The sequence below is a fragment of the Octopus bimaculoides genome, chromosome 7 (genome assembly GCF_046866305.1).
Source record: "Octopus bimaculoides isolate indiv1 chromosome 7, ASM4686630v1, whole genome shotgun sequence".
NCBI lineage: Eukaryota > Metazoa > Mollusca > Cephalopoda > Octopoda > Octopodidae > Octopus > Octopus bimaculoides.
Window position 1 is genome coordinate 30,147,588 of NC_142934.1, and position 24,880 is coordinate 30,172,467.

The 24,880-nt window shown below is 37.7% G+C and overlaps 1 protein-coding gene and 1 long non-coding RNA gene across 7 annotated transcripts in view; one reads left to right on the plus strand and one right to left on the minus strand.

The window, feature by feature from the left end:
• The first annotated feature begins 20,598 nt into the window (after nucleotides 1-20,598).
• The window catches only part of LOC106873263 (nuclear factor NF-kappa-B p105 subunit), a 106,724-nt gene continuing 102,442 nt past the window's right edge, over nucleotides 20,599-24,880 (plus strand). For all 6 annotated transcript variants that reach the window (XM_014920555.3, XM_052969618.2, XM_014920556.3 and 3 more), the window contains exon 1: nucleotides 20,599-20,714. The gene's annotated coding sequence lies outside the window, so the exon portion shown is untranslated. The remainder of the gene's footprint in view (nucleotides 20,715-24,880) is intronic.
• Nucleotides 20,631-23,187, minus strand: LOC149134635 (uncharacterized). Its single transcript, XR_016242583.1, has 2 exons — nucleotides 23,101-23,187; nucleotides 20,631-22,699 (listed from the first exon to the last, which is right to left on the minus strand). It is a non-coding gene; the product is annotated as an uncharacterized LOC149134635 (long non-coding RNA).

The following is a 24,880-nucleotide window of genomic DNA, read 5'->3' on the forward strand; positions in this document are numbered from 1 at the left end:
TACTGGAGTAGGTGTGCAAATTATGGATTATTGAATTGTTGTTGGCACTCCGTCGCTTACGACGTCAAGGGTTCCAGTTGATCCGATCAATGGAACAGGCTCCTCATGAAATTAATGTGCAGCTGGCTGAGCACTCCACAGACACTTGTACCTTTAATGTAGTTCTCTGGGATGTTCAGTGTGACAAGGCTGACCTTTTGAATTACAGGCACAACAGAAACAGGAAGTGAGAGAGTTGTGGTGAAAGAGTACAGCAGGGTTCGCCACCATCCCCTGCCGGAGCCTTCTATATCTTTTTTCGCTCAATAAACACAAAACCCGGTCTGGGAATTGAAACCGCGAGTCCGCTGCCCTGACCACTGGGCCATTCCGCCTCCACATATTCCTTGTGATGTAGATGCATTATATTTCTGTATCTAAGTATATTACCTCTGAGATAAGCTATCTTTTGAGGAATAGCTAGTCAGTTCAAGACTTCTGGTTCAAAATGTGTTAGCTATATTTAGTAAAGTGGTTATTTTCATTTTAGAGCATCTTTATATCACAAGGAACAAGTTTTCCAAAGATGGCTTAGCTTTTAGACATTATTCACGTATGTATATCATCCAAGCTATGGATATTTTGGATGGGTTTGTCCCCCCCCCCCCTTATATATTGCTTTAAGCTACACAGATGACCTACCTGGGGTGCATGTAAACATTCTGTACTACCATGTCAAAAAGAGTTTTAAATCAGACTACACACCAGTCCCATGTGTATTTTCTCACTAGCTTCAAACTTTCACAATACCAGTTATCCATAATTATACAAATGTTTAAGCCAAGTAATCAAATCTATCTTGATCAACTATGTATTAAGTCTCCATGTTTTAGTCAACATTAACTTTGGTCGTGTCCCTGTCTGCATAGCCATTACTAATAGGTCAACCTAGCTGGCAAAGTTTGCTTCTTTACATGCACCCAGGGCAGGTCCTCTGTGTAGCTTAAAGGACTATTAAATTTCAGGAAAAAAAATGCTGAAATCCATCCAGTTATAAAACAGAATTAAATTAAAAGCTTGCTTCCCAACCTCATTGTTCTAGAAGTGTCTTCTGCTATAGCCTTGGGCCAACCAAATCCTTGAGTAGATTTGGTAGATGGAAACTGAAAGAAGCCTGTCCTTGTGCCTTCTCTTGCTTGACAATCAGTGCTGATGTGAAATAGTGATCTTGTAGAAGAGGCTGATTTTTAAAAAAATGGGGTTGATGCGGTCGACTAAAAAAATTGTTCGAGGTGGTGCCCCAGCATGACTACGGTCTAATGACTGCAACAACTATAAGGTAAAAGATTCTTTAATTACGTTCACCATTGAGGAATGATTTCTTTAATTTAGCTTCATTCACTTCCAGCTGTAAGGAATGATTACATCAATCATCTAAACAAATAATGAAAAAAATGATTCTGAATAAAACACCATTGGCTCCTTTCATTACACTTGCATTGTTGGGTCTTAAGCCAGCAATTTTTTGTGGAGGGTGGGGAGGGCTCAGGTGCTGACATGAATTACATCTGATAGGAACACTGAGGTAGGGCCATAAAAGTGACAGGCCAATGTCTTACAATGTGATGACCAGAAATATTCCAGAGTGCAAAACTGTATTGTATAAGGGATAATCAAGAGGATGGATAGTAGAATACTTGCACTTTGTCTCTCAAAAGAGAGACATGGAAGTGCTACTATGAATGGTTATTAAATATGGAATAAAAGGTATTTCTCTGGTGATCCAACAGAGGAACCAGCTATTAGAGTTGGCAGTAGTATGATAGATAGGCAATTGAAGAAGATAGAACTTGGAAAGTCCCTGGTCCATCAGGAATCACCTTTGAGATGAGTAGGATATGGTCTAGTCCACCCATATAGTTAATCAAGCTGTGTAGGAAAGTGCCTTATGCTATGACCGATGCTGCATTATAGTCAGCTGTTACAAAGTTAAAGGAGATACCTTAAATTCAAGTAATTTCAGAGGTATCAAATTGGTGGACCAGGTCATGAAAGTTACAAACAGAATTAGACTTGATGAGATGTATCTTGGTTTTGTGTCGAGGAGATGTACTACTGATGCCATCTTTTTGGTGAAACAACTGCAGGACTGTCTCCCACTGGGTTGTGAGGAAACTAGGGATAGATGAAAGGCTTGTGAAAGCCATACAAGCAATGTAGAGGAGTATTCTTAGTAATGTAATAGATTACCATGAGTCAGTCCCCTTCTATTTATCATTGTTTCCCAGACACTAGCAGAGGAATTTAAGACTGATTGCTCTTGAGATATCTTGTATGCCAAAGATATCATTCTGTTTGGAATCTATAGTAGAATTAGAAAAGAAGTACAAGGTGAGAAGACCAAATTTCTAGTAAATAAGAAAACAGACAGGACTTGTCTTACCTCCGATAAATGGTCTTGTTCAATATGCAGGAATTCCATATGGTGTGCTTGGTGCACATTATGCATACATAGGTGCAGTAGTATCACAGGAAGAGTAATGAAGAAAGTAAATTTCTATGTAGATGTGCAGGAGCAGTAAACACTAAGGACATATGGGAAATAGATCTTGAATGTCTGGGGGCGCCCTCAAGGTAGTAAATAGTTTCACTTACGTAGCTGTGGAGGAATAAGAATGGGGTGGAGAAAGTAGAGAGAACTATTATCTCTTGTCTACAAAATGTCTCTCTTAGAATGAGAGACTGCGTGATGCTTGTGTGCATACAGCAATGCTACAAGGTAATGAATGCAGAGGAGTGTGTTGGATATGCAGTATCAAAGTGCTAAGATATTGAGAGAAAAATTAGGTATAAGAGGAATTACAAGGGTTGGCTTTAAAGTTCATAGGCTGACCAAGATACTCTCATGGAATGTGACCAAATGAAGTTTCTTTTTCAACATAATCCTCCTTGCACTCCACACACTTCTTCCATTGGTGTTGCAGTGTTTGGGTCCCATTGGTTTAAAATCTTCCTGTTGCACAAAAAAGTCATCAACAACAAATATGATGTTATCATTGCCATACTGGTTCCTAGCCAAGTGTTTTATGTTGGGGAACATGATAGTTGGATGGTGCCAAATCAGGAGAATAGGGAGACTGATCAAATATTTCAAAGCCAGTGTTATGTACAGCAGTCCTTGAAACCAAGGACTTCTGTGCTGGAGCATTGTCCTCATGAAACAAGACCCCTTTTGCCAGTTTTCCTGGGTGGCTGGTCTTGATAGCCTTTCATACTGCCTCAGCAAGTTGGCATAGTATTCTCCATTGATCGTGTGGCCCTTTTGAACTGAGGGTATTCTTCCTTGCAGATGAAATAGCTGTGGCCTTTGGAGCAGGTGAGGAGCTCCATGGATTGCCAGATTTTACCATGATGTAATCAACCCAGTACACTTTTGATGAGATGTCAGAAGACATGGCACCTACTGAGCAGAAACTTTCATCATACCATGTTCATAGTGTAGAATATTCTCAAGTCTCTCATGTGATATACTAATAGCATTTGCTATTTGATTTGAAGTCAATTGCCTGTTATCCATCACTATGTGGTGCACACAGTGTTTTCCTCTGGTAGCAGTTGCAGGTGTCATCTTCAAGTCTTTCATTTCCTCTCCTAAATTCACCCACTTTTGCACTGTTGATAAAGCTGGCGCATCCTCCCTAATGTAGTAACCATGTCAGCATGAATGCCCTTGGGAGCTAAAACCTTCTGTAGGTACTTTACAACAGCACTGCTAAATTTTTATTGATTTTCAAGAGAAATCATTACAAGTTACTTTTGAAGTTTTCTTTGAAGAGCCAAATGTCAGTTTACCTGGAAAAAAACAATGAAGAGTTGAAATCAATGTATGCAACATTTCACTGCTCTAGCATCACTCCTTCATAGTCAGCCTATGAATTTTACAGACATCCTCATAGATGCAGTGTGCTAGAGAGAAGGCTGTACTGAAATGACCATGTGATGTGTATGGATGAGGACAGCTGCATAAAGATGTCACTGAAAGTGTATGGAACTAGTGGAGGACATGGAACGAAGTAATGAAAGCAGATCTCATGAAGAAGTTGGCAATGAACTGAGATGATTGGCACTTTGTGCTGTACTAGAGAAGACCAGCCATCTCAGCAAAGATGTGTCCTAAAAGCATTCTGTGTAGGTTTGTAACCCATTCTGCACCATCAAGCATTCTCCCACACCCCATCCCTCCTTAACTACAATATCTGTGGCACAATTTGGTGGCTGTAATAATTTGACAGCAGAATTGGCACTATCTTTTTTTTCTACAGTTATCTCCTTTCCCACTGGAATCATCCATCCTTTATTCTCATTATCTACCCTTTCCTTCCCACACTTCTCACCAATCACATCTTTCTGTACCTTCAGATATCTCTTTCTTCTGCCATACTCCATATATCTGCTGTTATTCTCTAAACCTCTCCCATAACCATCCTCATGCCCCACACACTATAGACACCCTTATGTACCCTACATTTTCCTCTCCATCACTCATATACGTTGCACATCATTCTCCACCCCCATCTTCCTGAACCACTGCTATTTCTCTAATCTTTTCCAATTTTCTTTTATGTACTGGGAAAGGGGGTGTCCAAAGGTAGATGAAGATTCTGTGTGTTTCACAGGCTGGGCCAGCTATAATGGGTCGTAGTTTTAGGTCCTGGGTTTGGTGTATGTATGTACATCTTTGGTGATTTTTATAATCACCAGTTCAACTCAGAGGATGGAATCAGACATGCAACACAAATCGACATAGAAACCTTAAGAAAAGTTCAACACAGCATGAAAATACTGCCATACATATCCACATACAACCCCAGAACCAAAGAAGCCTTCACTATCATCACCCAAAATTTACCAATGCTACATAAGGACCCCAAATTAAAGGAAATTTTACACACACATAAGATCATTGAAAGCCACAAACAACCGAAATCAATAAAAAAATACTCACAAAGGCAAAATAATTTTCTAAAATAACAGATGCAAAAGTGAAAAAAATGTGGTCGACCAAATTGCGCAACATGCCCAAACCTTCTAGAAAGATCAGAATTCCTTTTCAAAGAGGAACAAAAATTCAAAATCAAATCTGATTTTATGTTATAAGATGCTTGGGCTGCCACCAAAACTACATAGGGTCCACGGGATTATCGCTCAGATGCACTCTGCATCGACAGCAGATTGCATTCCCAGAATACAGAATGATACCCTTTAGTGAACATATTGAGAAATGTGCAAAGCAATTGCTACCACAATTTATGTTTCCATTCTATCAATGTGCCATTGGAACACCAACACAAGTTAGATTAAATAAGGAAACCTTATTCATTGACAAATATAAGCCAAAACTCAACCGTTTCTAACATTTTTAAATAAGGAAACTCAACTCATTGAAAAAAATATGAAGCAAAACCGAACCACTTGTTACATTCTGTTCCTTCTAAACCATATCATGTTAAATTAATAAAACTTAGTCATTCCCAACATTTTTTATTATCTCCCTTATACCGGAAAAATCCCTGATTACCTTCCCCTGTCTGGAACTCCATTTTTCACAACATAGCGAAGACATAACACACTATAGGTAGAGAAATTTGAAAAGAAAATACAAAACCAGTTATTTCTCCAAAGACAATGTTACTATACGCAAAATTTTATAAGATTTTTCTAACAACGATTTAAATATATACTTTAACCATATAACACAAGCCTTCTGTAGTTTTTTCACTCTTCTTTGTCTTTTATACATCCAACCACGAGCTTTCACATACCAACTCTCTCACCCATATATATATATATATATATATATATGTATGTGTAGTGGTTAAATGTGTATCATGGTAAACATAGGCGTAGGAGTGGCTGTATGGTAAGTAGCTTGCTTACGAACCACATGGTTCCGGGTTCAGTCCCACTGCGTGATACCTTAGGCGAGTGGATTTGGTAGATGGAAACTGAAAGAAGCCCGTCGTATATATGTATATATATACATATATATATGTGTGTGTTTGTCCCCCCAACATCGCTTGACAACCGATGCTGGTATGTTTAGATCCCCGTAACTCAGCGGTTCAGCAAAGGAGATCGATAGAATAAGTACTAGACTTCCAAAGAATAAGTCCTGGGGTCAATTTGCTCGACTGAAACAAGTAAAAGGAATGTGTATGCCTTTGAAGTAAATAAATGAGTGAATCGATTCATAATTAAAATAATTTATTCACTGTACTTAATTTGTTGTTGGTACACATAATTCTTCACTACATGCGAAACAATTATACAAAAACCAGTGAATACCTGCTCAATGTTGCAGGTACTCTTCCCAAAAAGAAATAAGATTGGTGTGCCGACAACACACGGCTCCTGACGGTGAGGTTTTAACTGACAACTTATGGAAATCAATGAGAGGAGAAGACTTTGTCATCCATGAAAGTGACAATCTGCTAATTCTATCGACGCCTCAGAACTTACAGCTTTTTGCTTCCAAAGACAACTGAGTGTGTGATGGGACTTTTGATTCTGCACCAGTATGCTTTCAGTTATATACATGTTGTTAAATGAGAGCCATACAATTACCTTAGTATATTAAATTACAAGGAATAAAAACCAAGCAACTTATGACTTGATTTTTAACACCCCAAAATGAGACCAGATCTTAATCCAGTTTCAGTTACCATTGACTATGAAAGGGCGGTGATTAATTGCATGACAGCATGTTTCCCAAACACAAACATTTATGGATGCTTCTTCCATTTCGCCCAGTGTTTGAGCAGTCTGATTGGGAGTTACATTACAATTAATATTTTTTATCCTTCAGTAAATTTGCCAAAAATTTATAAGCAATGATTTTATCTTTTTATCCTATTTATCCCTTTTGTTGACAAATTAGAAATAAAATTAAACAATTAAAAATTGCATTTAACCAAATGTCTGTCGGTCATATGGTCTGCTTGGCTAAATGTCTGTTGGCCAAATGTCCATTGAAATACACCCTCTTTATGTCAATTAATTTTGAAACTAATGAAAAATATAGACTAACTTTGTCATTATTAAGCTGATGATTGAAGCATAAATTAACACGAAATTTTAAGATTTGAAAGAAGTTTGAGTCATATTTATGTTTATTATACCTGTGCATTTTCCACACACAAAAATTATTTTCCCAGTTAATCTTCCTGATATTGCTGCCCCTCTTATGCATCCATAGCTTGCACTGGGTATATCTTATGGTGTTTCTACCATCGCCTTTCCTACAGATTGAAGGGATTTGCGATTTGTCTGCTCTCCTATTTAGTAAGACTTTGGTTTTTGCTAGATAAACTCAAGGCCCTTTGATACTAGACCTTGCCTCCATACCTGAAATTTCTTCTCCAGTTCAGGTAGTGATTCAGCTATAAGAACAAAGTCATCAGCATAGAGGAGCTCCCAGGGGTAGCTTGTCTTAAATTTCTCTGTCATTGCCTGGAGGACTATGATGAACAAGAAGGGGCTGAGAACTGATCTTTGGCGAACTCCTACTTCTACTCTGAATTCCTCGCTATACTCATTGCTAACCTTTACCTTACTGACAGCATCCTTGTACATTGGCTTGTACAGCTCTCACCAACCACTCATCTATCCCTAGCTTCCATATTGACTACCAGATAAGGGAGTGGGGGACTCTCCCAAGGGCTTTCTCCAAGTCAACAAGAGCCAGGTACAGGAGTTTATTTTTGGCTAGATATATATTGTATTTTTAACATGTCAATGAAGAGCTTTTCTCTCAGACAAAAACAACAGCATCATGTATTTCAATGTTGTATATACTTTTACTATGATACAGAGATAGCAAAAATCAGATATTATAAAAACTTTTGTTGTAATTACAAAAACTTGTAACAATCAGTAAGTGGAGTGAAGAAAGTGTTGTCAAGATTCATAACCTCTCTTGGGGTTTTATTGAAAACAGTTTTGATCCAAAAACTGAAGTGTGTCCTTTATGTAATAGATTCATTTGAATAAAGGTTTAAAATGTTCAAGTCTTTTTGACCTTTTCAAAAGGAAACTTCTAATAAAACCAGTGATGATGCCAAAAAACATTTAAAACCGATTTCTGAGTAACAACTTGACTTAAAATTTTTTGTAAAAAGAAACACCAAATTTGATGAAGGCAGTGTTGCAAAAAGTACTTATATTCTAAGAATTCCTGTGACCAAGAAGCCTTTATTAGAAACTGTTATTTCAATTGAATATGCATGAAGGCTCAGAAATGGTCTTTCTTTGCTTGACGTCTGCTCTCTGTCTCCGCTTTTACCCTTTGCCAACAAGTTCTAGAGCACCTGACCTCTGTATAAAATAAACCCATTATACCGTCATTAAACATTGTTAGCTATACTGAATAAGCAGCGGTTCTTGTAAAGGAAAGAGAACGCCAGCCGAACTTATTTCCGCCAAGATTTATAACGCATATGGTTTAGGGGAGACAACTCGTAAATGAAATTCTTTCACTTTTTTCAGTCTTTGACTGTGGCTATACTGGAGCACCACCTTAAAGGATTTTAGTTGAAGAAATCTATCCCAGGACTTATTCTTTGTAAGCCTAGTGCTTTTGCCGCACTGCTAAGTTATGTGGACATAAAGACACCAACATCGGTTGTCAAGCAATTGTGGGGAGACAAACACACGCACACACATTTGTTTAAATAATCAAAAACTGCCTGTCTCATGGCATGCATGAGTTTTATGTGAACTTGTCCGTTTTTCTCCTTCTGTAAATTGCAACTAATGTAAACTGGGAATACAATTTATTCCATCACTACAGGATCACGGTTGGGATTTTTACTTATGGTTAGTAATATTTTTGCTGTTTGATTTGTTTGTTTGGCTGTTGAACCTTTTTTTATAGCGTTTTTTCAAACACTTTTTTGTCTGCTAAGGGTAGATTTTGTTATCTTTTCCCCTTTGTGTGAAGGGGGAAAATTATTGTTGAAAAAAAAAATGTTTTTTGGTGAAATGGATAAATCACCAGTGAAAGTCAGGACTAACGTTGAAGCTGGTCCTAGTACTAGCGGATTCACTATGGAAATACACAATATGCCAACCAAAGAAGAATTTACCAAAGGAAAAAGAACCAATCTTACCAATTCTACAGGAATTTAAAAAAGGGATATAAATTGTGACAATGATGAGCTGCCAAAATTTAAAGGAATGGTAAAACAGGAGGGGAGTGAAACAAAAATTACCCCTCCCAGTGAAACTGCGCACAAAGCATTAAGGTGCATGGTTATATATAAATTCTTTCTAATAAAAAACAAGAGACTGGATATTGCTTCTAGACAAGCTGTAGAGTTATGTCTAAAATCAAAATGGAACGACATTGAGTACATAACCAGAGGATCCAAGTTCACGACAACTAAGGTTCACTATAGAAGCGAGGAGAAAGCCAAGCAAGTGTCCACTGACTCACTTAAAACAGCAGAAGTGGTGCTCCTACCCACTTATCTTGGAAGGCTGACTTCTGAGATTAGGGTAGGAGACATACCACCAGGTAGATCCAGCTTGGCTAGTAGTTGCCATCACAACTGGATTGGAGGATAAAATATCAATCCTCCAGCAAAGAGTTAATTGCTAAGAAAAATAGAATAGAACGAGTTTTAGTTAAGGCTCTAGTTGAAGTACTGGGATCAGGCTCCGCACCCTGAGACTGGTTTCAAGACAACACCTCAAGGTTGAATATGAGGGATGCATGGTCAGGGCTAAGCAATGTGTAATGGGACAGGACGGGATCAAAGCTGCTGGATGGGCCCGTGTGATAGAGGCTCAACAAGGAAATAAAAATTCAATAAAGTCTTTGACAAATGATCAAGAGAACTTGATAGACAAACTCTTTACAGGAGGGGCAGTGGGCCACAGTGCAGGAAGGACCTCACAGACTTCCTCACCAGTTTGCCACATCTCTCACGACGGGAAGCAGAATGCTGTGAAGGGCCAATCACAGCTGCAGAGGTTGAAGAGGCTTTGGCAGATTGCAGCGGGGATAAGTCACTGGAAGATGGTCTCCCCTACGAACTTTATTGTAGTATGCCAGACTTGTTTGGGCACCTACTGGCTTGCGTCTTCACCAACTGGCAGCAGAATGGGTTTATCCCCAGATCTGTAAGCCAGAGAGTGGTGCTGCTTAGAAAGAACCCAAACAAGGGGGATATTATAGATAATTTCCAGCCTATCACTCTGCTTAACACAGAGTTGAAGATTTTGGCCAAGGTATTAGTAAAAAGGTTGGTGCATGTCATGGGTGGACTTGTCTGGGAGGTACAAACTTGTGCTGTTCTAGGCATATCCATACACAACAGTCTCCACTACAACTTAGAGAGGGTTAATAGATCTACTGGCATGGGTGGGGCTCTGTTCCATTTAGACCAGTCTAGGGCGTTTGATAGGGTTGACAATCAGTGCCTGGTGACAGTCCTTGTAGTGTTTGGACTTGGCCCTGTCTTCTGCAGCTTTGTACAGCAACATCAACTCAATCATCTGGGTGAACGGATTCCTGTCGATGCTGTTCAACATCAAGTGCTCAGTTCGTCAACAATGTCCCCTCTCCCCACTTCTGTATGTATTGGCTCCAGAGCCTTTACTGTGGAAGTTGGAGAATCTGCGGGGCATCCTGTGTGATCTTGGTTGTGGATGATATCACCATCATTGTGTCCAAGGTGGATCACCTACAGAATGTGGGTGAGGCTATCAAGGAATATGAGGTGGTGGCAGGAGCAAAAGTCAACCAGGATAAATCAGTTGGTTTGCAACTTGTCACCTGGAGGAGCAAGTTGATACCTCCTAACAATGTCGTAGGATGTTGGACAGAGAGGCCGGTTAAAATGCTAGGGGTTTGGTTTGGTCCAGACCTCCAGACAGAGAAGAATTGGGGCGAAGTGACGAGCTGGGTGACCTACTTTACTCAGTGGTGGTTATCTCTGAAAGGGAGGGTGAAGGTCACAGAGATGTTTATTGCCTCTGTGATTACCTACTGCCTAACTGTCGTGCCTTGTCCCAGTTTGTGGCTGCTCAAGTTGCTGTGTCTCCTTTTTCGTTCTTTGTGGAAATGCAGAGGTCCTCTTGTAAAGTGTTCTGTCTGCTGCCAGCACCCGCTAAAGGGTGGGTTAGGGATGCCTTGGCTGTTGTTGCACAGACATGCATTGTGGCTAAGGCATATGTGGTTCTACATGAATGGTGAACAGGTATGGTCTCTGTTCGTCGGATCATTATTTCCCAGGTTCATGAGTTTAGCAAGCTAGAACCATGGATCAGGCGTAGACCAAAGTCCAGTGAATGGCATGTGGAGTGCTGTCAAGCACTCTTGCTTCTCTCTCACCCAGGTAACGCCAGCAGTAGGGCTTCCACCTCGTCCTTTTATAGAAGGTTGGTAGAGGCTAGGTGTGATGACAGCCTGGTGGAGACTCTGGGCCTCAATGAAAATCAACTAGCCAGCCTGTTCCAAAGAACATTTGGGCCAGGACCCTTGGATAACTTCCAATGATCTCTGGCCTGGCAGTGTTACTGAAGAGCCCTACCTGTTTGCAATAAACTCGTAAGGCATGGTGGCTCTTGTTCACCCATGTGCCCAAGATGCAAGCAGGATGGAAACTGTTCTGCATGCAATTGTGCAATGCCCTAAAATATCAGAAATGTGGGTTTACGTAGAACATCTGCTGTCACGGCTGGGAAGAGTACAACTGTCTTCCGAGTCGATCTTAAAAATTGTTCCCCCTTCCTCCTTTAATACAGAAGGTAAGGTTTGTTTTCTCACCGTAGTTGCTATAGTAAAAGAGGCAGTGTGGAAGACTTGTATGAAAGGAACCAGGATAGGCATCTTGGAAGTGCTTGGCTCCAGATGTGTATAAGAAAAGATGGATGGCTGTTGCAAGCATGGTAAGAATGAATGAGCCTGCATAATGTATCCATAAGGTTAATTAAAGGTCTCAGCGGTGAAATGGTGCTTGCGGGGCTGAAGCAGAACCTGTCCCCCACTTCATTGTTTGTCTAGATTGTTCATCCTAATCATTCATGTAAATCCAAAAGTTTAAATTTTATTGTATTTGTTTTCATCTTTAAGGTCCCACCATTGTACTGTCCCCTATGTGTTTAGCCCCCTGTGGGCAATAAAAAAATTGCTACAGGATTGCAGGTGTTGTTACCCCCTTTTCATACATTCTGCTGTTGGTTGTGCTTCTGGTACGGCGAAATAGAAATTTGTAGTTTACAGTTATTTGATCCTTGTTCTTATACCTGTGCTTATGGAATAAGCAAATTACAAAACTTGACAATAGTGTTGCTAAGAGGACTTGTCACTCAAGTTTTGCCTTTTATCTTGTGTAGTTGCTTTGGAACAGGCAATGACTTCCCCTTTTGAACTGTCATTGCAAACTTCAGATATTTGCAAAGAACATTGTAAAAATTGTTCTGTAGGTTCTAAACTGAGTTTGTTAACTTCATTAGCTTGAAGAACTTTCTCTCCTCGCCGCTTCCTTAGATCAACAACCAACTGAGACAGTATGAGTTTTTCACTCACTGATGTTTTAGACATTTTCAGATTTTCAAAATTGCAGTATTCACTGGTTCTAAAATTCCTCATGTTGATGCCATGAATAGTAGACGAGGGAATAGTCTTCGCAGTTGAGCGTGTGAGTGACATTCCATTTTGAGCCATGTACATTGATTGTGTGAAAAATGTTACTGAATACGACACAAATTCAGCAAATCAAATGCACAGTCAAATCTGGAAAACGGACTTTGCAAAACAAGTGCCACCTCCCTTTCAAATGTGTGTGTGATCAACTAACATTAGAAGATGGAAATCTATATTTGTGAACGAGAATATTTGTTCCCTACCAACTACGTGACAGTGTAGTTCAAATGCCACGAGCCAGGTTGAGATGTTTTCAATCAACTGTAAGTGGCTTAGAATGGAATAAATCAGCCAAAAGACCCTAAGGAACTGTAATCTTTTCTTGGATTAATTGGATACTTTGGGTGATTCATTTCAAAATTTAAAAAAATTGGAATGTAGAAACTCTGCTAAATAGCTGAATTAGCGAAGCATTGCATATATAAATAAGTGTGTGTGTATGTTTATATATATATATATATATACATATATATATATATATATATATATATATATATATATATATATATATATATATATATCATCATCATCGTTGTTTAACGTCTGCTTTCCATGCTAGCATGGGTTGGACGATTTGACTGAGGACTGGTGAAACCAGATGGCTACACCAGGCTCCAATCTGATTTGGCAGAGTTTCTACAGCTGGATGCCCTTCCTAACACCAACCACTCTGAGAGTGTAGTGGGTACTTTTACGTGCCACCGGCACGGAGGCCAGTCAGGTGGTACTGGCAACGGCCACGCTCAAAATGGTGTATTTTATGTGCCACCCGCACAAGAGCCAGTCCAGGGGCACTGGCAACGATCTCGCTCGAAAGTCCTTACACATGCCGCAGGCACAAGTGCCAGAGAGGCAACGCTGGGCACAGGTGCCATCACAATTTCACTTTCGCTTGCTCCAACAGGTCTTAGCAAGCTGAGTTTCGTGTCCAATGAAGGAAGGTACGCATAAGTGGACTGGCTGAGGCCTTAGATTTAGGTCTCACTTGGCTTGCCGGGTCTTCTCATGCACAGCATATTTCTAGAGGTCTCGGTCAGAAGTCATTGCCTTGGTGAGGCCCAATGTTCAAAGGTCGTGCCTCACCACCTCATCCCAGGTCTTCCTGGGCCTACCTCTTCCACAGGTGCCCTCAACTGCTAGGGTGCGGCACTTTTTCACACAGCTATCCTCATCCATTCTCGCTACATGACCATACCAGCACAATCGTCTCTCTTGCACACCACAACTGATGCTTCGTAAGTTCAACTTTTCTCTCAAGGTACTAACACTCTGTCTAGTATGCACACTGACATTACACATCCATCGGAGCATACTGGATTCATTCCTTGCGAGCCTACGCATGTCCTCAGCAGTCACAGCCCTTGTTTCACTGCCATGAAGCATGGCTGTTCGTACACATGCATCATACAGTCTGCCTTTTACTCTGAGTGAGAGGCCCCTTGTCACCAGCAGAGATAAGAGCTCTCTGAACTTTGCCCAGGCTATTCTTATTCTAGCAGCTACACTTTCAGCACACCCTCCCCACTACTAACTTGGTCCCCTAGATAGTGGAAGCTATCAACTACGTCTAGTTTTTCTCCCTGGAATGTGGCAGAAGTTGTTTTCTGCACATTTACAGTGTTTATATATATATATATATATATATATATATATATATGTATGTATATATATATATATATATATATATATATATATATATATATATCTGCAGGGTGTTCAGGATAAATTTGGCAATTTGCAAAAACGAAAAAGACAACACAATATCCTATCCAAAAATAAAAGTATTTTAAAAGACCAAAAAATATGGAATAGATTATGGCTGGGAGTTGTGTACACAAAGTAGCTGTCCTCAGCTTCCACCATAGCCTCAACACAGCTATGGAACCTGGCACCTGCATTCTTTACTGTCTCCTGGGAAGGTCTTGAAACATCTCCTTGATCTTGGCCTACCTTGGACTTGGTGTTCTCTGCAAAGTACTTCTGACTCTTTCTAGAGGTATGGCAAGCCAAATCCTGGTATCATACACTTGACCTTCTAATAGCAACCCTCTCCAGCCAAAGATTGATCACTGTCTCCAGTTGCTTCACTTAGCCATCTGAATTGGGCCTAAGGCTCAATTCATCAGTTGTCAGATGAATTCTGGTGAGCAGACACAGTCAAAACACATGCTGTATCTTCCTACTTGACAACAGCCTTGCAGTCTCCATTGCAGCTGTCCATACAGTCTTTACAGTGTTCACAGAGTATTGAGCAGCAGTCATGATGTTAGCATTTTGATACATAGCGTGAATCATCATGATACCGGTAACATTTTTCTTATGTTCAGATATCCAGTCCTCCATGTCAGCTAACATTTTTCTCAACTATACATCTTTAATCTTTATGCTCTCCAATACCAATCACTGTTCACCAGTACATGAAGTTGTTCTTGGAAAAAAGACACATCAAAAATTTATCTGAACACCTTGTAGATATAATTGTTTAAGAATCCATATCTGAAAAAATATGCATTCATATGTTGTCAATAGAGTGGGTGGGTATGTTAAAGTAAAGACTATTATAGATCTATTTTACAGTACAAAACCAATTAGTAAACTCAGCTGAAATGGATTTATATGATATACAATTATTATTAAGGTGGTCTGGCAGAATTGTTGACATGCTGGACAAAATGCTCAGCAGCATTTCATGTCTATGTTCTAAATTCAAATTCCACAGAAGTTGGCTTTGCCTTTCATCCCTTTTGAGGTTCAATAAAATAAGTACCAGTTGTGGACTAGGGTTGATATAATCAACTTACCCACTTTCCTAAATTTGCTGGTCATGTGCCAAAATTTGAAATCGTTATTATTATTATTAAGGTGGTGAGCTGACTGATTCATTGGCATGCTGAGTTCAAATTCCACTGAAGTTGACTTTTCCTTTCATCTTTCTTGGGTGATAAAATATGTACTTGACTTTTCCCAGTGATAAAATTTGAAACCATCGTTATTAGTATTTATACATCATTATAATCTTATGACTGCCAATTAATTTTAATGTTCTTATTGTGGTTTCATATCAAAATGTAAATTTTGTAAATGTAGTAATTATTGGATATGGCTGAATGGAAAAATATGCTTTGAAGTCTTCATTACTGTAAGCCTGAAAATGCCACATCTAGTTTATGAATGTCAGAGCTGTGAAAAAAACTGAAAACAATAATGGATGAAAGAACATAATCATAGGAGACAGACCTGAAAAGTCCTCATGACTGTCAGTAGTCTGTGTTCAGGGCAACATGATCAAAGAAATGGAAGGTGATGACTAAAGATAGATTAAGAAGAGAGGGAGAAGCAATAGCTTGATTTGAAGGACATGCTAGTAGTGTATGTGTTTATAAAAGAAATGGAAGAAGTGATGCTAAAAAGAATAATGAGAAAGAGATAATAATGTTTGCTGGAGTGAGAGAGAGAGAGCAAGTCATGGATTATTGTGCAGATGGGCAATAGTAAGAGAGAGTGTTAGTTATCAATAACAAGTGATTGCTTGTAGTCCAGAAGGGTGATGGAGTGGGTGTATCAGATCTAACACAGTCCCTCGTTACATTTGCATGATGCACCCTAGTAAAATTTGTCTTAGAATGAGAATCCTACAGAATTTTAGCTAATTTGTACTAATAAAATTAAAGGAATCATTAAAAAAAATTCATTTTATTTTTGTCTAAAAGCTTTGTAGCAACTCAGTGTCATTATTCCTGCTCTTCACATGCAAAAATATGTTGCAACATGTACTGGAATAATTGTCTCAATAATAGCACAGCCATGTACTAAAGCTGATTTTATTAAGTGGTACTTCTTTGAAATACAGCTAGGCACAAGCATGGCAGTGAAGTTAAGAGGTTCACTTCCCAACAAAATGGTTCTGAGTTCAGTCCTACTGTGCAGCATCTTGAACAAGTGTAAATTTGGTAGATGGAGACTGAAGAGGTATGACGTACGTCTACACGCAACGACCGTTCATACTCTTGTTCGCTTTATAGTCAATGCTGAACCAGAAAATATTAGTCAATTGAATTGAAACTTGGTATGCAACCTCTTAAGGATACTGTATTTACTGTTTTGCATTCTGCTATGTAGAAATATGTATTCATTATGACTTACAATCCATGAAATCCAAAATTTGACTAAAAATAGCAATTTTAAAAAATTTTCAATTGCGTTGCAAAGCCTGAAATAAATATTTAACCACAAAGTTCTTTATACACCTTTTTATAAACCCCAATTCACAACAAAATATAAATTCTTGGTCACTCCACCCGAATGAACATCTTAAATACAATTGAACAGAAATGCTAATATGTCTGGCAAAATTCTCTGCACTATCTACTTGCAGCCTTTAATGTACTGACTCAGTTTAATATTCCTACAATACTTCCTAGATGTAAATGGAATTATATTAGAAGGAAAAAAATAACTAAGATTTGGTATCAGATATACCACCCTATTTACCCTTGTTTACTACCTGTCATCAATTCCTATGCTCTAGGCTACTTCTGTCATCACTTCCTCTCCTTCAGGTCACTCTGTTAACAGCTATCACCCCCTTATTATTGCTGTTTCAGCATCTCCATTTGTTCTCATTACCCATTTACAATGCCACCCATTTTCCATACTGCTTGCTGTCACCCCTCCCCTCTCAGGTTACTTCTTACTAACTCTTAACACTGACCATGTCTGCGAGTAGCCATCAGTTTTTTATTTTATTTTTTATTACACTCTGTTTCTTCTCCCTCACTCCTCTAGCACCGTTACTCTCGTTTCTCCCCTTTCTACACTATTTCGCGGAACATTTTATTCTCGTCATCGTATTCCATCTTTTCCCTATCGCCCAAGTTCATATTTTGCAATTTCCCTCTCTTCAGTTATGTCATGAACAAATAGGGACAACATAGAGCAATGAGGATTCCCTTCTATCTTGTGTAGAAGAGCAACCACACAGGTGCTGATTCCATAATAAAATGTACCCAGTACGCTGTGTAAAATGTTTAGCAAATGAGCAGGGATATCATAGGATCAAAAGGACCTTTTTAGTCTTGTCTTATTCAGGCACAGTCATCTTAGCAGCATTATAGGACCCTGGCAAATCAGCGTACTCAGTTTTCTGTAGTATTTATTTATTGACAGCAAACCACAACATACAAAGATCAGAATTTGACTCCTAGAAGAGTGAGGCCCTCAGGCAACTACCCAGTGTGCCCATACCTTAAGATAGCACTTCAAGACATTACAATTTCACTGGTGCTGGTACACGAATAAAATACACTCACTACACTCTGTAAAAGTCGTTGATGTTATGAAGTGTATCAAGCCGTAGAAAATCTGCCAATATAAAATGTACGACTGGGACATGTTCCTTTGACAGCGATCTTACATTACCAGTTCCAAAGCTGTCATTTAAACCACGTGTGTTTATTTACATCACATCGGCCTTTTTCGTAAAAGGGTTTTAGGGTTAGGGTTAGGGATGGAATTCCCTAACCCTAACCCTAAAACCCTTTTACGGAAAAGGTCGATGTGATGTAAATAAACACACGTGATATAAGTGACAGCTTTGGAACTGGTAACGTAAGATCACCCCTTTGACTATACGTAGGAGAACAGTTGCTTTGAATAAGAACTAACTCAGGATCTTTCTAATTTAGCGGATACCATTTTTTATTTAGTGTTTATTTAGTGTGTTTTCTACTGAAACACTTTAAAACTTCGTATACTGTTCTTATAGAACAGAGAAAAAATTTTATGTTCAAAGTTATTTCATGTTAAAAGTTGTCGTATTTCAGTAATTTCAACCAATCATTGATGTCTATTGAGGTGAAAACAATTACTGCTGTGGATTGTCAACAACACGTTGTGACGGTGTAATGGGATCTTTCCACTTAAATAAAATTAGTGCTGTTGTTTGTCAACAACAACTATCGGCAGTACTGTTATTTATGACATCGTTCGTACATTTGTACTGGTTTTAGCTTTAGGGCTAGGGTTCGGGTTAGGATTATGAGTATTTTTTGACAAATTTAGTGAAGAATTTGTGGCGGTGTATTGACAGATTTTCACCAAATTTGGCAAAAATACTCAGAACCCTAACCCTAACCCTAAAACCCCTAAAGCTAAAACCAGTACAAACGCACGAACGATGTCATAAATAACAGTACCGCCTATAGTTGTTATTGACAAACAACGGCACTAATTTTATGCAAGGGAAAAGATCCCATTACACCGCCACAACGTGTTGTTTACAATCCACAGCAGTAATTGTTTTCACCGCAATAGACGTCAGTGATTGGTTGAAATTACCGAAATACGACAATTTTAACACGAAATAACTTTTAAAATATACACTTTTCTCAACAACATTAAGAGTAAAAGATGTTTTATATGACACATTCTACCAGTGTCCAAAGTTTGAAAGTGTTTCGTTAAGAAAACAAGTGGTGTCCGCCAAATCAGAAAGATCCCTAACTCGAACTGTGATGACCCATACAATCCATTCCGGCATGGAAAACAGACATAAAATAATGATGATACAGATGACGCTTCATGCATAATAATATAGAAAGTCCTCTACTCCATATATTTGTTTCTTCCAGTCCATTCGTTTGACGATTTTGTTCTAAGCCATTCCATATCTCTAATATCTCCTGGCATTCTTTCTTTCCTGATGTTATATCCCACTACTGTCTTGACCTTTTTGCACTTTATTTTCTGTTACATCACATCCTATCTGAACATTTCATATTCGCTTATATCTTGTTCAATCTAAATCTTAAAAAACCTGTTTTGATGTTTTTATTGTTTTAATTTCTCATTCTTTATTAAACTTAATTTTGTGTTTACTTTTTCTCAATCAGTGTTATTGCTTTTACAGTATACCTACACTTTACTTCTAAAATAAACTTCCCTCACAATAAATAAGCCCCGATTAATAGATAAGGTGGATCATTGTGGTTATCGTCATTGCATGTCGAAATATTCAAAAAGTTTCTTCAATGTATCATATAGATGTAATTTTTGACGCTGAATCCGAATTTGTTATTCATTTATTCCAGAATTTTTTTACGAAAATGTTACATTTAAAAGCTACGAGCAAATCAACAGTAGTTGCTAGAAATAACAGTCACAACATTGCTTGAAACAGGTATTTATTAGTTAAAAAATTCAAGAACGAACGTTTCTTTCTCGTATCTCCTCCACACAAGTTCACAAAGATAAGAGTCACCCATGGAACGGTGTGTCCCACACCGACGTTTCTTTCCACGCTTTAAAAATGCCCAGGTTCTCTCAATTTGGGGGTTACGCTTCTTGTGCGCATGCAGCATTTTGGTTACTATAGAAACAGTTCGTAATCAGCTATGGAAAACATGGTGTTCCTTCGCTTAATGTGCTAACAAAACTTCACGGTTATGTATAAAATACTCGCTTCTGATTGGCTAAAATACCCAAATTATAAAGGCTAATAACTTTTTAATTGTGAATTTATAGGAAAATTGAACTTCATTTTCATAATTAGTATATAAAACTTAATCCATACACCAAATTTGAAAACAATTGGAACAAAATCGTAGACAGTGACGATAACCACAAAGATCCAAGGTTAAGTGAAAAGTGAACTGAGCATTTATAATGCAGTAGATTGGCCGAGCTGTTAGAGCGGCAGTATTTCGATTGCATCTGTGTCCGAGTTCAAGTCCACCCCGGCTCCGTTTTCATTTTCAGATAAAAAGAATCTGTCAAGTGAGAAAGATGACTTAAAATCAATCTTTCCCCTCGCTTTATATATTTGTTTCTTTAACATGGTTTCTATAGTATTTTTCTTCCAAGTTATTATAACATAACTGAAGTAACCTCGATGTGGCCAACGGGAATTCCCCACGTCCTAAATTATACGCAGTATAAAAGGAAGTTTTAAAACTTTATAAACTTTATTGCGAATTCTTATTCATACATTTAAAAACATGGGATGATTTTAGTAGCTTTTTTTTTAAAGGTAAGAGATTTAGTGTTTTCACTGTAACATGAGCCGTATCTGTAATTTTTAAATAATTTTTGATTGTATATAATTTATTTATAATTTTTTGAATATGAGCACTTTCATTTGAGGAAGTTTATTCTATACTTTTCTAACAAATTTTTGCAAACCTCTCCCAAATACATTTGCGTTGGTAGTTTTTCTCATGAACCTTTAAAGTACATTCTTAAAACCATACTTTAAAAAAAAAAAACTGGGGAAAAATAATAGAAAACAATAATGTTATTCCGATTTACTCGTCTTCACGTAAAAACCTCTAGAGAGGACCAACATTACAAACTATACACTACAATCCCGAATGTTTACAAAAATTCTGAAATTTATAAAATATATAAAATGGTAATCAAGTCAGATTTAGCATATGTAATCACAGGTTCTTCCTTGACTAGTAAGGTATTATTTACACAATACCTGTGGAATATTCGAATGTTTCAAGAATTCTAAGGTGTGGTGTTTTATGTGTACAAAGCATAACCTAAAACAGTAATTAACTCACTTAGTATTTGTCACTAATGTAAAATAATGATTCATTTGAAAACTGGGTGACTGTTAGCTTGTTTCTATGTTTACGTGTGGCAGGAAAACCTCCTATATTTTTTTACACGGCCATTTAAGTGGAGCTAGTAAAGTTACGCAGGTTTTTCAGCTACCTCATTGTTCATACACTATGTATTTGCTGTTGAAAAGTTTGTCAACCTGTAAAATGTAGGAGGTTCATTTTGCCCCACCATAAATAAATATATCTATGTGTATGTGAGTATAAACATCCCTTAGAAAAAAGCTACTCGTATATTAGGTAGTATACTGAGTATATAAATAATAACTGTAATACTATAAAAATATGCAAGACTTCAACCACCCTCAAATAAATTTTCGACCCCCCCCCCTCGAAAACGGGGATTTTTGGCAAAAAATTACAAAAATAAATTTGGGAGAAAATGTGGGGGAGGAGGCGGAAGTCTTTCCAAATATATAATTGGAACCATGATGTTGTGATGATAAATATAGTCATCGCACGGATTTATTTAATCTTAAAATCTGATAACGTTAGGAAGGGAAATTTCATTTGTATTGAAAATTAATAAATAAGGAATTGCTGACATGAATTTAGGTGACGTCGTTGGTCAATGATGACCCACGACGTGAAAGGACAGGGCATTCACAGTTTCATGACTTCCTTGATGGAGGTGCAACCATATAGCAACACAAACAAATGGTGACTAAAAGAACCTTGTAACTGCAGTACCTTATTTCTTTAATATACTTTTCAAGCTCTCACTGCCTTCAAAGCACTTTGTTGAATTAAGATCCGCAATCCGGTTTAGATTTCAGTTTGTTCGATATCTTTACATAGAAGCCATTGGAGGAAGGAACAGTTCGAGTTTGGCTATTGTCTTGTGAAAATAAAAAGCTATTATTTTCAGCTTTGGGTCTAATTTCATTATTGTGGCGAAAGTCGGTGAAGTAGCAGGAAATATTAGATTGTCGGTTTAGTTTGGTCTTCTTCTGTTCTGAGTTCAAATCACACCGAGGTTTACTGTTCTCCAGAAATATTCATACGCAAGGGCCCGGGAACAGGGGGTGCACCTATCTGCACCCCCTAGAATTTTCAGGGGGTGCAAGATCAAAATTTGCACCCCCTACATAATCTTACCAGTTTCAGAAAAAAAGTGTCTAAAATCTATCGGTATAATTTATATTTATACATTGCCGAATCGTGTGAATCACATGATTCGGCAATGTCTAGACAGGCGCGCCTCATCCTTTATTTTTATTTTCAATGATCTCTTCAGATTCCTTTCTTTTCAATAATGATTTGCAATTGTGCAACAAGAGGAGGATGGGGGAGAATTTAACCTCGCTCAACGTTTTGTTTTCACTTTTCTTTTCGAGAAATTTCGCGTAATTTCCACGTTTAAAAATAGCGTACGGATTATCATATTCTGAAAAAAAAAAAAAAAAGGAAGAAAAAGGGGAAAAAATATATCTTTGCGCAAAGAAATTTTAATGTAACTGTAGCCTATCCAATCATGACCATCTTGACTTTAAGGAATAAATTTCTTTTTCAAATTGTATCAGCAAAAAACATTACAATCGTGAATAAACCCAGCCGAACTCGGTGATTTTGGAAAAATTCCATTGCTGGGTCATTTATTATCTAAGAAAACGTTTTTGAAATGCATTTAAATTAAAAGAGCATTTTTCGTTTATGGGTGTTTTTAAAAATTTATTTTCACAAAGATCTTCACCCGTTAACAAAAAAAAAATAAAATAAAAAATAAAACCCCCAGCCAGCTGGGTGTTAACAACTGTGTAGAAAACGAATGACAAAAAATTTGCGAACCTGGGGGTGAGGAGAGGACTTTCTGAAAATTCACAAGATCTCATTTTTCCGTCATAACTTTCGGGAAAATACACACACAAAGTAATTCACGTGAAATTAAAGTGGTTTTTTTTTCTTTTTTTCTAACTTTCTCCGAATTTTAAAACTTTTTCGATTTTTTTATTTCAATCAATCTACGTGGGGAAAATACGGAAATTAAGAATACGAAAAAAAAAAATAAAACACAAATTCAAATTTTGATTTCAAATATTTTATGAAAAATTCCGACCCAAAATCCCCGCCCTCTCCATCCCGCTGAAAAATGAAGAGGGAGGGTATTGAAATTTTGAAAATTTTTCTCAGAATCACATCCTCCATAACCAAAAATGTTGGTTTCCGTAAAAAGAAAGAAAATGAGTGGCTGTGTGGTAAGTAGCTTGCTTACCAACCACATGGTTCTGGGTTCAGTCCCACTGCGTGGCACCTTGGGCAAGTGTCTTCTTCTATAGCCTTGGGCTGACCAAAACCTTGTGAGTGGATTTGGTAGACGGAAACTGAAAGAAGCCCGTCATATATGTATGTGTGTGTCTGTGTTTGTCCCCCCATCATCGCTTGACAACCGATGCTGGTGTGTTTACGTTCCCGTAACTTAGTGGTTCGGCAAAAGAGACCGATAGAATAAGTACTAGGCTTACAAAGAATAAGTCCTGGGGTCGATTTGCTTGACTAAAGGCGGTGCTCCAGCATGGCCGCAGTCAAATGACTGAAACAAGTAAAAGAGTAAAGAGTATATATATCCATTTTCCCCGTAAGTTACGATGGTAAAATGAGATCTTGTGAATTTTCCGAAAGTCCTCTCTCCACTGCACCCCTAGGTTCGTTTGCGCAAATTTTTTTTGTCATATTCGTTTTCTACATAGTTTTAAACACATAGCTGGCTGTTTTTTTTGTTTTTGTTAACGGGTGAAGATCTTTATATTAATCCCTCTTCATACATTTCTTTCTAAATGTATTAATATGTTAATCACATGGATAATCAACACGGATATTGTGTGAAATAGCAGTGGTAGCAGTTGCTGTATTATTAAAATATTATCTAGTATTGACTTTCACTTTCTGATAGTCAAGAAGACATTTTTTTCAGTTTATTAGGGATGTAAACGCAATTAGAAATACAAAACATATTTATAAATATATTTCTAGTAGAAATGGGATGCGTTTATATCCAAAATGTATTTTTATATATATTGATAAACAGACACACCTCAAAAGGACAGCAGCTATAAATCCCTAAACTATAACCAGTTCATAGTTCAAAAACAAATTATTTTTGTTTGTAAATTCTGAGCTTCTTCTTTGAAATATGTAAATCAGATGGCCTTTTTTGTAAAGATATAATACTTAGAAGATATTAAGAGAATGAGATAAAAAATAAAAATCTACTCTTAAAATGAATGTGAAAATTCTTGAAGATACTGCTGTCAAGTTTGTTCCAGTTAATTTTTGTTAGACATTTCATTGACAGCAACAGTAGTAGCTGCTGGAGTTATTGCTGCTACTACTACTATTACTAACACCACCACTAACTACTGGAATGATGACGACATATCTTGTTGCTATTGCAAGACTAACAATTCCATGTTCTGTTATTCATATAATGGTTTGAAATGAAAAATATCAAAATTAAGTCATAATCTTGTAAAATTAAAATTTTTATGAAGTTTTTTTTTTTTATTAACTTTTTATTTCCAGTTTTCCCTTTTATAATATGAAACAGCACGGCCAAGGGACCATGATGTTT